The sequence below is a fragment of the Macaca nemestrina genome, chromosome 1 (assembly GCF_043159975.1).
Source record: "Macaca nemestrina isolate mMacNem1 chromosome 1, mMacNem.hap1, whole genome shotgun sequence".
Classification (NCBI taxonomy): Eukaryota; Metazoa; Chordata; class Mammalia; order Primates; family Cercopithecidae; genus Macaca; species Macaca nemestrina.
In genome coordinates this window covers 48229007-48245940 of record NC_092125.1, presented here as the reverse complement: position 1 = coordinate 48245940, position 16934 = coordinate 48229007, and the positions used below count along the sequence as shown (strand labels likewise).

Genomic DNA, 16934 nt, shown 5'->3' with positions numbered 1-16934 from the left:
CAGCTTAAGGAGATTTTGGGCTGAGACAATGGGGTTTTCTAAATATACAATCATGTCATCTGTAAACAGAGACAATTTGACTTCTTCTTTTCCTAACTGAATACCCTTGATTTCTTTCTCTTGCCTGATTGCCCTAGCCAGAACTTCCAACACTATGTTGAATAGGAGTAGAGAGAGAGGACATCCCTGTCTTGTGCCAGTTTTCAAAGGGAATTTTTCCAGTTTTTGCCCATTCAGTATGATACTGGCTGTGGGTTTGTCATAAATAGCTCTTATTATTTTGAGATACGTTCCATCAATATCGAATTTATTGAGTGTTCTTAGCATGAAGGGCTGTTGAATTTTTCAAAGGCCTTTTCTGCATCTATTGAGATAATCATGTGGTTTTTGCCTTTGGTTCTGTTTATATGTTGGATTACGTTTATTGATTTGCGTATGTTGAACCAGCCTTGCATCCCAGGGATGAAGCCCACTTGATCATGGTGGATAAGCTTTTTGATGTGCTGCTGGATTTGGTTTGCCAGTATTTTATTGTGGATTTTTGCATCGATGTTCATCAGGGATATTGGTCTAAAATTCTCTTTTTTTGTTGTGTCTCTGCCAGGCTTTGGTATCAGGATGATGTTGGCCTCATAAAATGAGTTACTAAGGATTCCCTCTTTTTCTATTGATTGGAATAGTTTCAGAAGGAATGGTACCAGCTCCTCCTTGTACCTCTGGCAGAATTCAGCTGTGAATCCATGTGGTCTTGGACTTTTTTTGGTTGGTAGGCTATTAATTATTGCTTCAATTTCAGAGTCTGCTATTGGTCTATTCAGGGATTCAGCTTCTTCCTGGTTTAGTCTTGGGAGAGTGTAAGTGTCCAGGAAATTATCCATTTCTTCTAGATTTTCTAGTTTATTTGCGTAGAGGTGTTTATAGTATTCTCTGATGGTAGTTTGTATTTCTGTGGGGTCGGTGGTGATATCCCCTTTATCATTTTTTATTGCGTCTCTTTGATTCTTCTCTCTTTTCTTCTTTATTAGTCTTGCTAGCGATCTATGAATTTTGTTGATCTTTTCAAAAAACCAACTCCTGGATTCATTGATTTTTTTGGAGGGTTTTTTGTGTCTCTATCTCCTTCAATTCTGCTCTGATCTTAGTTATTTCTTGCCTTCTGCTAGCTTTCAAATGTGTTTGCTCTTGCTTCTCTAGTTCTTTTAATTTTGATGTTAGAGTGTCAATTTTAGATCTTTCCAGCTTTCTCTTGTGGGCATTTAGTGCTATAAATTTCCCTCTACACACTGCTTTAAATGTGTCCCAGAGATTCTGGTATGTTGTATCTTTGTTCTCATTGGTTTCAAAGAACATCTTTATTTCTGCCTTCATTTCGTTATGTACCCAGTAGTCATTCAGGAGCAGGTTATTCAGTTTCCATGTAGTTGAGCGGTTTTGATTAAGTTTCTTAGTCCTGAGTTCTAGTTTGATTTCACTGTGGTCTGAGAGACAGTTTGTTATAATTACTGTTCTTGTACATTTGCTGAGGAGTGCTTTACTTCCAACTATGTGGTCAATTTTGGGATAAGTGTGATGTGGTGCTGAGAAGAATGTATATTCTGTTGATTTGGGGTGGAGAGTTCTGTAGATGTCTATTAGGTCTGCTTGCTGCAGAGATGAGTTCAATTCCTGGATATCCTTGTTAACTTTCTGTCTCGTTGATCTGTCTAATGTTGACAGTGGGGTGTTGAAATCTCCCATTATTATTGTATGGGAGTCTAAGTCTCTTTGTAAGTCTCTAAGGACTTGCTTTATGAATCTAGGTGCTCCTGTATTGGGTGCATATGTATTTAGGATACTTAGCTCTTCCTGTTGAATTGATCCCTTTACCATTAAGTAATGGCCTTCTTTGTCTCTTTTGATCTTTGATGGTTTAAAGTGTGTTTTATCAGAGACTAGGATTGCAACCCCTGCTTTTTTTTGTTCTCCATTTGCTTGGTATATCTTCCTCCATCCCTTTATTTTGAGCCTATGTATGTCTCTGCATATGAGATGGGTCTCCTGAATACAGCAAACTGATGGGTCTTGACTCTTTATCCAGTTTGCCAGTTTGTGTCTTTTAATTGGAGCATTTAGTCCATTTACATTTAAGGTTAATATTATTATGTGTGAACTTGATCCTGCCATTATGATATTAACTGGTTATTTTACTCGTTAGTTGATGCAGTTTCTTCCTAGCCTCAATGGTCTTTACATTTTGGCATGTTTTTGCAATGGTTGGTACCGGTTTTTCCTTTCCATGTTTAGTGCTTCCTTCAGGGTCTCTTGTAAGGCAGGCCTGGTGGTGACAAAGTCTCTAAGCATTTGCTTATCTGTAAAGGATTTTATTTCTCCTTCACTGATGAAACTTAGTTTGGCTGGATGTGAAATTCTGGGTTTAAAATTCTTTTCTTTAAGAATGTTGAATATTAGCCCCCACTCTCTTCTGGCTTGTAGAGTTTCTGCCGAGAGATCTGCTGTTAGTCGGATGGGCTTCCCTTTGTGGGTAACCCGACCTTTCTCTCTGGCTGCCCTTAAGATTTTCTCCTTCATTTCAACTTTGGTGAATCTGGCAGTTATGTGTCTTGGAGTTGCTCTTCTCGAGGAGTATGTTTGTGGCATTCTCTGTATTTCCTGAATTTGAATGTTGACCTGCCCTACTAGGTTGGGGAAGTTCTTCTGGATGATATCCTGAAGAGTGTTTTCCAACTTGGTTCCATTTTCCCCCTCACTTTCAGGCACCCCAATCAGACGTAGATTTGGTCTTTTTACATAATCCCATACTTCTTGCAGTCTTTGTTCATTTCTTTTTCTTCTTTTTTCTTTAGATTTCTCTTCTCACTTCATTTCATTCATTTGATCCTCAATTGCTGATACTCTTTCTTCCAGTTGATCGAGTCGGTTACTGAAGCTTGTGCATTTGTCACGTATTTCTCATGTCATGGTTTTCACCTCTTTGAGTTCTTTTATGGCCTTCTCTGCGTTAATTATTCTAGTTATCAATTCTTCCACTCTTTTTTCAAGATTTTTAGTTTCTTTGCACTGGGTATGTAATTCCTCCTTTAGCTCTGAGAAGTTTGATGGACTGAAGCCTTCTTCTCTCATCTCGTCAAAGTCATTCTCCATCCAGGTTTGATCCATTGCTGGCGATGAGCTGCGTTCCTTTGCAGGGGGAGATGCCCTCTTATTTTTTGAATTTCCAGCTTTTCTGCCCTGCTTTTTCCCCATCTTTGTGGTTTATCTGCCTCTGGTCTTTGATGATGGTGACGTACTGATGGGGTTTTGGTGTGGGTATCCTTCCTGCTTGTTAGTTTTCCTCCTAACAGTCAGGACTCTCAGCTGTAGGTCTGTTGGAGATTGCTTGAGGTCCACTCCAGACCCTGTTTGCCTGGGTGTCAGCAGTAGAGGCTGCAGAAGATAGAATACTGCTCAACAGCGAGTGTACCTGTCTGATTCTTGCTTTGGAAGCTTCCTCTCAGGGGTGTACTCCACCGTGAGAGGTGTGGGGTGTCAGTCTCCCCCTAGCAGGGGATGTCTCCAGTTAGGCTATTCAGGGGTCAGGGACCTACTTGAGCAGGCAGTCTGTCCATTCTCAGATCTCAACCTCCCTGTTGGGAGATCCACTGCTCTCTCCAAAGCTGTCAGACAGAGTCGTTTGCATCTGCAGAGGTTTCAGCTGCTTTTTGTTGTTGTTGTTGTTATTGTTGTTTAGCTGTGCCCTGTCCCCAGAGGTGGAGTCTACAGAGACAGGCAGGCCTTCTTGAGCTGCTGTGAGCTCCACGCAGTTCGAGCTTCCCAGCGGCTTTGTTTACCTACTTAAGCCTCAGCAATGGCGGGCACCCCTCTCCCAGCCTCACTGCTGCCTTGCTGTTAGATCACAGATTGCTGTGCTAGCAATGAGGGAGGCTCCGTGGGCCTGGGACCCTCCCGGCCAGATGTGGGATATAATCTGTTGGTGTGCCCGTTTGCTAAGACCCTTGGTAAAACGCAGTATTGGGGTGGGAGTTACCCGATTTTCCAGGTGTTGTGTGTCTCAGTTCCCCTGGCTAGGAAAAGGGATTCCCTTCCCCCTTGCGCTTCCAGGTGAGGCGATGCCTCGCCCTGCTTCAGCTCTTGCTGGTCGGGCTGCAGCAGCTGACCAGCACCAATTGTCTGGCACTCCCTAGTAAGATGAACCCAGTACCTCAGTTGAAAATGCAGAAATCACCTGTCTTCTGTGTGGCTTGTGCTGGGAGCTGGAGACTAGAGCTGTTCCTATTTGGCCATCTTTCTCTGCCCCGTCCGAGAAAATTTTCTTTGAAATAAAACTAGTTTGCTTTTTTAGCCTATTTGCTAGCAATCATAAGGATAATATGATATAAATTATACTATCTAGATTCACTTGATACAGACCTATAGAATGTGTATACTCATTATTTTTTCAGCATTATACTTAGTACATGAGACACAAATTCATCTGTAAGAAGTAAATCCCCTATAAAATTGGGTTACCTTTTTTGTTATTCAGAATTTTACATCATTCCCTCCTATGAATTCAAATATTCTGTGTAAACTATATTTAGATATATAGTTGGCTTCCTGTTAATCAGATATGGATTATCAGTGAAGGTTTTAAAACTAACAGTTTACCCCTTTATTAATATACTTATGATCTTTCACAATCTTCATATTCAAAGCAAATGGTACAACCTCTTTGTACTCAAGAAACATGAACTAATGTTCATGTTAACTTAAGTGGAGAATTAATTATATGATCGTTTAGCTACCCTCTAAAATTGTATAATGAATCACAAAGTAAAATTAAATCAGTTTTGGGTTGTGGTTGTGTGCTTTTATATGTCATTTTTAAAGCTGAAGCTTGTGGCTTAAAAGAACAAATACTTCCTTTTACACATGCTCCAGGTACATATATGGTCCAAAAATAAAGTATTCACTGAACAGGACATTCATTCTATGGTATCACTTTAACAAAATTTGACAGTTTCACATATATATTTTCTGGGAAAAAGATTTGGGAATTTTTTCACAGAGTAAAAGTATTATTCAGAAAAATGTCAATTATTTTTTATCATTACTCAGATGTTAAAATTCTTTATAATTTTTGATGAGATAATTTGCTTAATAAATTATAAGGAGAATTTTAATAATTAAAATTATTTAATTTAACTATTCACATGGATAATCAAATATGCCCTTAATTCACTTCCTGTATTCAAACTCCAAAAGGATATTCAATTGTGTTTCTTGGTCAACGAGACAGGTAATACCTAAATTTCACATTTTAAACTTTCTGATTCACGGAATGCAAAATTTAGAATATAATTAGATTAAAGAGTTTCAAGACATTCTCAATGTAGGGAGAATTAGAACATAACATGAAAGAAGTCTAAGGTACACAACTCATTGTTTTCAGACCAAGGAGTAAAAGATAATTAAGGGTGGGTGGATAAAGTAAGTCAAATGCATGAATCCAAATATAGAGGAAGGTCTGGGAGAAAGAGAGCTAGAAATGCAGAGATAGATATGGGAAATGCAGAACAGGAGCCATAGCGACATACTTCACTGGTTACTTAGGGAGCCTGCAAGCCTATCAAAGAATATTCACCTATGAACAATGCTGACGTGACATGGAGGCTTGATGATCGTAGAACATGAAACTGGTATTTTTCTTGTTTCTTCATGTCTTGCAAGTGGTATGCAAAAGGCCAGAAGTCCCCACTTGCCAAGTTGGCAAGAGACTGCAAAGGGGTAAGAAGGTGACTGGCAGAAGGTCAGAATCAAATGAAGAAACCAAAATCTATCTAAATTTTGAGTCCAGAAGTAGTCACAGGACCAATTGATTCTTAGTCCACATTGGCAAACACAACAGCCACTGCATTCTGGCTCATCACCTACCTTCCACCTCCTAGTGGTTATGGAAGTCAAACATCCCCTTTTTCTTGAAGAAGCATTTTAAAAATGGAGAATGTGAAGCTTTATGCATACTCCCGAATGTGAGTCGGGAGATGTATGTAAAGAGAAATGTTTAGGTACTGAAAAGGACTATGTTTACCTGACTGTACATCAATTTGCTTGTTCTTTTCTTCCCCATTTGCACCCCCTGCCCATATCCAGCTTAGCAGATGGGAATATTTAAGAAGACATGATCAGTTAATAATAAATTAATGTAGAAATCTATTAGTTATATATATTCTACATTAAATTAGGATTATATATGTGTGTTTGTATGTGTATACATATACATCTCTGTTTGCTGCTCTGTTTTATATGTTTTCAAAACTTATTTTCCAATATACTTAAAAGCAAGATGCAAAAGAGAATGCCACTTATTTAGAATATAATTGATGGCCACTTTAGAACTGGTTGGATGCATTTCTGTAGTTGATGACTGTTAAGTTGGTGGTTTTAATGTAATCAATAGATTCCTAGTTTTTGAAGACTGACAAAGAAGGAAATATTCAAACCTACTCTGACTGGTCAAGATGTAATGAAGAGATGAGGAATTGGCCAAGATCTACACCCCTGGCTACAGTTACTGAGGATGATAGAGTTTTGCTTTCTGTGTATACATATGTACTGTAAGTTGTAAAACTTTCTTATTACAACATTACAGTTTAATTTAAATGGAACTAAAAGCTGGTAATTTTTACTTGGTGGAAGACATTACTTCCTTTAGAAGTGAAGTTGCCTGTGGATTTCAATTCCAGCATTATCCATTTACTAGCCGTGAGACATCAAATAACTTATTTATTATTTCCTGGCTTTTCCATCTCTACAATGGCAATAATATTCTCTGCCTTCAAATTTTGTTAGGATGATGACAAAATTAATATTCAGAACCCTGTATCACACCTGGTGCACTATCAGAACTACAAAAATCCTTTCCTTTTCCTTCCTTCCTCCCTTCCTCCCTTCCTTCCTTCCTCCCTCCCTTCCTCCCTTCCTCCCTTCCTCCCTTCCTCCCTTCCTTCTTTGCTTCCATTCTTTCTTTTCTTTCATAATTTTTCTTATATTGTAATGAAAGTGAATCTGTGAAGGTATTAGAAGGGACATACCGTGGCTTTGAAAAAGTGCTAATAAGGAAAACAAATGGTGTTCCTTTCTTTATTACCAAAAACTTAAAGAGAGTCCATGGATTCTTCAAGGGTTCAAGAGAGGACGTTCCTACAACTGAATAAAACTTAGGCGAGAACCGTTGATAACAAAATGATTTGGAGAGTGCAGGAAGCATCTTTCTTTAGAGGCAAAGACTGAAGTTGAAGTAGGTTTTTGTAATCAAATACAGTTATCAATAACTCTAGAGAGATAATTAAATTAAAAGATTTATGTTTCTTAATTTAGTCATATATATAACTCAATTGTATATTATAAAATCATATACTTCTCAATATTTCTTAAGTGTTAATTTGACAGATATTTGTTATTTACTAGATTCAAAGACTAAGCACTGAGGATGAAAGCAATGATTTATTTCATTGAAATACATTAGAAAAACTGGAGAAGTCGTTTAACAATTTCAATAAATAATTGAATTGCATACAAAATGCAGTTAAATAGAAAGTGTTTTCCCTGTTAAAATTCTAGATTTTTCTTCTCCTAGCTATACTTATGGAAGTTTTGCTATTTTCAAGGCATAATGCATGACAATACATGTTTTCATTACATTAAGCAATTGAATTTAGACAAAACTATGCATAAAGTCAGATCTTCTGTTCGTCCCTTCTTTGTTATTGCCTAGTAAAATAATGTGTTTAGAAGAGCAATTCAAAATATACTTCTCGTTAAGTTTTACTCATGGCAGCCTGAGTAAATAATAACCACAAGCAAAATGAAAGGAGAAATAAATAACTGCCTGAATGTAAGCCATTGATAGACAAGATATATTCTTAGCACAAATATCACAATCTGCTTTGATTTTATAAACTTTTGCGCATTAAAAGTACAATGTTCAAGACTTCCTTAGTGTATTTACTAAATCTCTACTTGAAAAATGACATTCTCTATACACTATACAAATATCTCCGAAATGGTGCAATTCCACATGCATTCAAGAGTCTTTCCCTTTCCAGAGGGCAAATGATCTTTTTTCGGGTAGGCACTGTGTACTCCCCAGAGAGTTAATTCTAAAATTCAGGTTATGTCCATAAAGTATATTTTGTAAGAATGTGAATCTTTGTATAAAATAAAGATTTCAATAATTATAATGTATATAGAAATGGTAAGCATTAACAATGAACACAATATATTTAGAAAAACGTATAGATAGCAGAATGCAGTTTCTTTTTACCTTCAAATTTTGTATCCTTATATTTTTTGCTATGCTTTAATTTTAATATCTCTCTCTATAGTGAGAGATATGTGATATTTTAAGGATCTTATCTGAGAGAAGATTAGGACCCATGAAACTACTATTTGAAATAGGTTGATTGAAAAAACAGCATCGTTTGAAATAATACAAATTTAGAGGTTTTCCACTTTGGCATATGTGCATGCATATTCTCTAAAGAACAGGTAATTAGCAATTTGAAAAACAGTGCAAGAAACCCATTACAAGCTGAAATCAGAATTATTGGAAATAATGACATTTTAATTGTGCTATCTTTAATAATTCCATTTTTATTAAAAAAGGGAATTATATTTTGTTCTAAGGACCCATTAAATACCTCATAATAATGAGGCTAAATAATTGTAAGTGAAAAAAGAGAGAAGTATTTTAAAGTATTATAAATTGTTACAGTAGCAAAAGGCTTGACACTTTGAAAAAATCATGTAAAGCTTTCCTGGTTTAATTTGGACTTTGAGTCAAGCTCCATACTAATTAAGATGAGCAATTTACCTACAATACTTCCCATACCTAACTGATAAGAAATTAAAAATGCAATCTAGTTGGCATTATATATTTTCTATGGATTAAAGTTGAGTGTAAAATAATGAAATACTTGCAATTTTGTAATTTCTCAAGTTAAATAGTTTTAAGGCAAAGGGAAATTTTAAAATAAAATACTCAAACCATGTTTCCTCTCCATATTTCTTAGTTTCTTGGCTTAGCATTAGGGAATGTGGATACATTAAAACACTTTTTAAAACTCAAATTCTGCAGTGACTGCACAAAACTAGCCATAACATCCATTTTAGCATAATCAAATGCAAATTTTAGCAACCATTTTCCGAGTAATACATGCACTCAAGATTTTTCAGCATGCTATTAGATTTAATAGTCTGAGGTGAGAGCTATATACAAGAAAATAAATCAAAAATATATTTTGAATTTCTCTTTTAAATACATGATTTTACTAGCCAATTAAAAATTAGTATGGAAGGTTGAAATGTTATGTCTAAAGTTTTCTAATGTTTATCAGTTCATTAAAAATAAATGCATATAAAAATCTGCTGATTTCCATTCATCGTTGTTACATGTATCACAGAAATAGATTCTGTATATACTTTATATTACAGGTTCTGTTCATGTGTATGATGAAAAGCTTATTGATTTATGTTTCTCCTTCCCCATGGAGTTCTCTTTTCCCCTTTAGACCTGGTCCCACCTTAGCATACCTTTTAGAATTGCACCGAAGGCAAAAGGTCATTATCAAACAATCGATAAGGTGGGCTGGCATAGTAATACCCGACTCCTCTAGTGATCTTAAGTAAATTTTTAAATCATCCCAGCTCCACTTATTGAACCCTTGGCTGACACTATGTATATGAATATATATTTAAATGCATGCATTCATATGCATACATATAAATGTGTGTTCAATACATGTTATGCATATGTAATACTTGCCAGAGTCCCTCAGTTAACGTTCAGGTAAACATTAGAAACACAACAAAATTGAAATAATGTGCTAGATATATGCCCTTACTATTATAATTTATAGAGGTTTCAGATATTGAAGGGTATATTTTGGTCCTTGGCAAAATACTCTTCACAGCATTTTATTCAGACATGTTTTAACCCCAATAATTTGATTCAAGTCTGGCCATAACTACAAAGAAAGTATAGTAACTCTGTGAACATATCAAGAAACTTAAATTAATTAAATTTTAAACAAGCATTTCATTTTACTAATAGCATTTTAAAAGACTATGTAAAAATAAAAGAATAAAGAAAATGCTAATTACTGTTTTAAACCTCAAACTATTTATTAATCAAATTGAGAATAAATATTTTCCCCCTTACATTGTACTCAGGTGTTTATAGAATGGCAATGGAACTACAAAGGCCCTACTGTAGATGGAGGTTTTACATTTTTCAGTCTTACCTTTACTGACAAAATATTTAAAAAATGTGAAAGTGAAAAAGGAATGTGAACTATTACGAGTTGGGAGTATCTTTTTAAAAAATAAGTTTTATCTTGGAAAAGGATCAAAAGTGACCTTTTTAGAAAATCCCTTTAAACATGTGTCAGCCCATCTAAACTGCAATACAATGTATCATATAAGAGATGCAGACTGCTTGAGAGTTCTAATTGCACTATACTAGAGCTGAGTAACCAAGTCAAGTTACCTTACTTTTCTTAGTTTGAGGGTTTTTTCTTTCATCAGTAAAGTGGGAGTAATAATATTATCTACCTCACAGAAATGTTATGAGAATTAAATGAAGTAAGCTGTTAATATACAACTCAGTTCCCAGTCTGTATAAGAGAACTAAAAATTTTTGATGATGTTATCTATATTATTGACATTATTAAAGCAACAACAGTCCAGTTTGACATTATTTGTAAGGTATTTTGTTACTTTAGTTGAATGTTTATATTATGATATGGAGTATTGAGATCACAACATAATTTTAAAACCTATTTTTAAAGGGAGTATTAATCATCAGACACACAGATATTTTTGAAGCTATTCTCCAGAAGAGTCTTTTAATTAAATATATATATATATGTGTGTGTGTGTATATATATATATATATATATAGGCCAAGCTAAACCCTTGTTCCATTTTTAACATCATACTGTCTCCTGGGCTAACCATTGTATGATGATGGTAAAGCATCAAAAATTAGGGTTATGCACACATTAACTTTCTCAGTAAAATACTGTGGAACCAAAAAGGATGGCTTTTGCAAACTAATTAGTAGTGTCTGTCTCCCTTCGGGTTTTGAATGCAAAGTGATAAAGTTAACTATCTTTAATGCTGGAAGAATTGATGAAGACAGGCATGTTTTGGTCTCTATCACTGACACTAATAATCTGGTAAGCCTTGTTTTGTAACATCGGTAGATGCAGTATAATTTGCAGTGTAGGCATCACTCATACACTTCCTACATTTAGATGACCTCAGGAAGCCCTTGTTCCTGGAGAAAAAGTGACTGAAAAGAACATATCTATATCTAACATTCCCTAAGAAATCTATACAAATTTGTTAAATGTCAGTTTGATTTTTCCGAGTATCTCTTCAAAGAGAGTTATTATAAAATCTTGTTCTATAGGAAATACAATTTTTGTCTCTTTTCTAATAGTTAATTGAAGACGAGGCATCTATCATGATAACAAGTTGCTGTTGATAGTACTGTCGACATAAATGATCTTTCCAATTAAAATGCTAATGATATTAAGTATAGACTAGCAATTATATAACAGCAAATGGAATTGAACATATATTTTATCAGGTACTGACTATGAGGCACTGTAATGTTTTATAAATGAGTAACCCATATCCCCTTCATTCTAAAAGCTTATTCTCCATAATACTCTCCCTTGCTTGATTTCCACACATTCAGAAGTAGGAAATAAGCAGAAGGAAGTCATAGAGTTCCTGATGACCAAGAGGGTAACAAGGGAGTCCCAAGGTGTCCATGCTCCAGATAAAATAATCTCCCCCAGATCCCACAGATCCATTACCAGAAGTAAGGAGGGATCAGGAAGCTCCTTCTGCTCCAAATCAGACCAATTCTCTCCATAACTGGGATGAAGGAGGGGGTCCCCAAATCCTGCAAATCTCATGCCTCCTGCTCAGCAATTACAGCTTTGCCACAGCCATACTCTTTGAGAACTTCAGAATTACTCTAAAGGATTACATTTATTTTCTCTTATTATCGTATCAACTAACACAAAAAGCTCGAGACTCCCAAGTCACTCATATGCTAAACATTGATCTCCCATTCTGACACTAACTGCCAAGTCTTTTTTTCGCCAAGACTGTAAGACTCCAGGTCACTTATCAGCATAATTTCTCTATACTCATTCTTTCTCTGAATATTGACTTTAGCTTCTTACACTGAAATCTACTCTGCCTCCATGACACTGCTTCTCCTGTGGCCCTCACCAGTGTGGTTGTTTTCTCTTTCCAAAACTTAATACTAATACCACTGGGCCAGAAGGTGGGCTAGGTGACCTTTTTTTTTCTCTTCCTCCTGTGTGAAACTCCCTCAGATTTAAATGTCATTATTATTAGAGATCCCACCCTCTACCATGCATTCCACCTGTTCCTCGAGGGTTTTAGCTGCCCTTTGCTGCCAATTTCTGCAACGTTTTGTTTCTGTCATAATCCTTGGACATTTACGTATTCATAGGGAAGATTCTTCTAATACCCAGACATCTCATTGTGTTGACTTCTCCAATAACCCAGAGGGGAAGGTTGCCCTCTTTTCTATCTAAGCGTTCACAACATGGTCATATCTTAGACATTGTCATTACCAGTATCTATAATTGCTTCATAATTTTTAATTTCAACCATCCCTCCTTTAATCTGGAAATTTAATCTTTCCAGATTCAAGAATCTAGCACCCTCTGTTTCCTCCAACCTCTGACACCTCCCATTCCATCCTCTTTCCTTTCTTATATGATGAATGTGGAATTATTTTAGAGTAGAAAATGAAGCAATTTCGAGATATTTTCCTCAAGATTTATGTGCTGTAATTGTTCACTGGTTCTCACCCCCTCTCACCTTCTCAGAGTTACTGCTCTAGTATTTGTCCTCTTCTCTGTCTCTATCAGAGAGGTTTGTTTTTCCATCTTTGCAGGAAAAGTCTCATCAGTTCACAAAAATGCATTTATTGTACCTATAAATTAACAACTATAACAACAGAGGATTCTCTTGAGCCATTACTGCCAATTTTTCTGGACTTTTGGACAGTAAACCTTATCAAAATACATTTTTGTCCATTTTATTTCACTTCTTCCGCTTTTGTCTTGTGTCTACCTAATCAGAGTTTCAGCTCAACCTACCCACACCGTTTATCCTGTTCTTACAAGGATTAGCAAGAATTTTCATGTTGCTAAAACCCATGGGCAATTGATTTGTTTCTCTTCCAATAGTAACATCCATTTGCATTTATTGAGGCCTCGTTAATGTTTCAAAGTAAAATAAATTATTAAATGTGCTAAATAATGTGCCTTAAGCTTATCATTTGTTTTTCCAATATCACCCAGCAGACAGAAAATATCTTTCCCAGTGCATGAAATATAGTTACTCTCTTAAATGTTACTGGCCAAATTAGGCCCAATGTATTTCTCTTTATAATGGTTCTCTGGACATATTATTTATCACAAGTTAGTGAGACTAAATTTTAGTACCTAAACCAATTATTTGTAAGGGAATACAATGATTTTGTTTTATCACAATCTATTATTGGAAGTAGGAAAGGATTCTTTTGTTCTATTACATTTTTCTTCATTTTTTCTTGAGATGCACATGCCACCATGGTATATAATTGGATATTTTATACAAATTGGGATTCTACTATGAAGAAGAAATGGGAGAATGGAGGGAATAGATTGGATGGTAGGGAAAGAGATCACAGGATGTTAAATCATGTACAAATGTCAAATTTTGGTGACTCATACATTTTATAACTAGTAAACAATATAATACAATATTCTAGTACTAACACTTTTATTATATGTGTTTAATATTTTTTCTTTATTTTGTGTTAAATAAAAATTGTCCTGGTAAATAATGCTTTTCTCTCTCTAGAATGTTCCTCTAATCTTAGTTACCTTATGCGTACTTCATACTTTAAATCCTTTATTCAGCATTAATTCAAGTAATTGCTAAATATCTACTCGTGTGCCTACTACTCTATTAAGCTCAGTAAATAAGTGAGAAACTGCCTAGTGCCTCACTTCAGGGACACCTTTCCTGTCTACTTGTATATAATGTCAAGCATTCTGTATTTACATCTTCATAACAGTGTTGCATGATTTTGATTATTCATTTATTTATAATCACATCTTTGATGAATTTTCCCACTAGACTCTAAAGACTGCCATTCTGACAGTTTACCACTCTGTCATGAATACCTGGTTATGTTAATTTCTTAAAGATGTTATAATAAATTATCAAGAACTGGGTGGCATAAAACAGCATAAATTTATTGTCTTATGTTTCTGGAGTCTGGAAGTCCAGAACAAGTAGTCTATGTGTCTCTCTGAAGGACATAGAGGATGATACTTCTCTACCTCTTCACAGCTTTAGAAGGTTGCCAAAAATCTTTGTCAAATTCTCTGGCTTATGGATATATTACTCCAATCTTTCTCTCTGTCATAACATGACATTCACTCTCTGTGTCTCTGTGTCCAAATTTTCCTGTTTTTATAATGATACTTGTTATTGGATTACTACCCACACTAATTCAGTGTGACCACAGTTCTAAATACTCTATTTTCATATTAGGTCACAGTCATAGGTACTGGGCTTGACAGAATTCAACCCAGTACCTTGTAGTGTCTGGAACACAGTAGGAGCTCAAAAATATTACTGATTAACAGATCGATTGCTTTTTCTCTTACAGATGTTGCAGACATAGAGTAACTTTTCACTTTGCCTGAAATATTATAATTTCATAACTGGAACATAACTTCCATTCATTTTTAAGAGTAATTCACTCAGAGAAGGAATTCTTTCATCATTTATGCTAAGTTATGTTTACTCCGCCTCTACTTGCACATTTATGATGGAGAATTTACCTTGGGAATGGCTTATTTTTATTTGTTGCTCTTAATATTATAATTATTAATTAATGTACATATATACGTGTGGAAGAAGGCTTTTTATAAAGTATTTCTCTGACCACAATAGTTTAATTTTAGATTTATTAATTTTAAAATTTATTAGAATTCAAAGGAGAAATACCCAGAATTTGGTTATCTATTCAAGAATAAAATTCAGTGAAGAAATCTAGACTGAAGATATAAATTTGTGAGTAATAGTCATAAAGATGGCATTTAAAGCTATGAAACTGGATGAGGTCATCAGGAAAGTTAGTGCTATCAAAGGAAAAAGAGAGGTTAAGACTGAGCATTGCTACACTTCAATGCTTAGAAAACAAATGATCAAGCAAACAAATGAGACTTAGGAAAAGCAACCAGAAAAATAGGATAATCAGGACAACATGTTGTCCTGGAACACATGCTTACCTGAACATACATACTACCTTCAAGATTTCTCATACAGCTACAGACCTGTCCTCACTTTACGCCTTCTAATGATGGTCTCTAGTTTTCATTGCCTTCCTGAAATGTTAGTATCCAAAATTAAACGGTGTCCCAAATTCATTTTGACAGAGCAGAGTACAATGCGGCTATCAGTTCCCATGATGAGCACACTATAACTCTATTAATGCTGCCTAGGATTAAATTAGCTTCTGCTAGCTTGTCATATTAGTTTCTTTGATTAACTGAAAATCCTGAAATCTTTTGCACATGAACTCTTTTCAAGCCAAGTTTCCTCCATCCTCTAACTTTTATTATTGATTTCCAGCAATTATATCCAGAAATTTGCATTTATCCTTATTAAATGTCATCATTTGGCTTCAGGTGATTTAACCTTTAAAAATTATTGTACATTTTGATTCAGCAATAAGATGTAATAGTGATGGTTTGAACTAGATGTCTGCCAAATGCAAACCAGAAAAGCATGCAATAATTGCCCTTTCCAATTCATCAGTAACAATGATCAGAAGAGATGAAGATTAGAAGCCTCTACTCAGAATAACAGTGATTAACGCTAAGAGGTGACATTTTTTGGTGGTGGAAATGTTGGCAAATAAGTTTTAAAATAAAAAAGATAAGTCCTGATTTTTTTCTCACTTTAAAAGAATGTTTATGGTAGTAAAATTAGAGAACAAAAGAAAACATAATAAACAAAAGTTTACCCTATGGCATAGCTAAGAAATAGCTAGCAATATGAGTTGTAAGCCCTTTACTTGGGTAGTCACTTAATCCTTAATGCAATTCTATGAACTATATATTATTCACATTTTTATTTTACAGAAAAGTAAGTGCAAGCTTAGGGAAGTTAGTAAAGAGACTCTCCAATTACCCATCCAAGCTCAAAAGATGAAGTTGATGGATCACCTCAGGCATCTGACTCCAGAGCTGGTGTACTTTTTCAGTAGGCAATATTGATTCCTTACAAAATTAGTCTCTCTATGGAATTCAGTACAAAGTTAAATCTATATGTAATCTCACTAACAGATAATTACTGTAAATATTTTCAATGATATATTTAACATTTAAAATATACTTCTTTGTTTAGACATTTAAATAATAAAACGTAATTATTACTATATATGTATTTTTAAAATCTAATATCTATTTCTTTTATTCCCTTATACTTAAAAACAGATCAAAAACACAGTTCCATGTCACAAGTACAGACCTGCAGCATTAATTTTAGTTGCCCCATATCTTCGACTTAAAAGGATGAGTCATTATTTTATCAATAGTCTGTCATCTAACCTTGTTTCTTATATGTTAAACAAATCTGAGAAAATAATGTATTACAATATAATAGTAATTATAATATAGTGATTTGGAATTGCCTTGTTTAAATTTTGTTCAGGGTGCTGCATGAAGCAGTGATATAATTTTGAGTGAATTACTTTGATTCTCTAAATTGCAGATTGCTTACTTATAAAGGATATGATAACAGTATTAGCTTCACAGAGTTGAGGGATAGGTAAAGTAAGA

The 16934-nt window shown here is 34.9% G+C and overlaps 1 protein-coding gene across 4 annotated transcripts in view; it reads left to right on the top strand.

The window, feature by feature from the left end:
* LOC105484614 (BMP/retinoic acid inducible neural specific 3) overlaps nucleotides 1-16934 on the top strand; it is a 399147-nt gene that overhangs the window by 85182 nt on the left and 297031 nt on the right. The gene's annotated exons all lie outside the window — the stretch shown is intronic.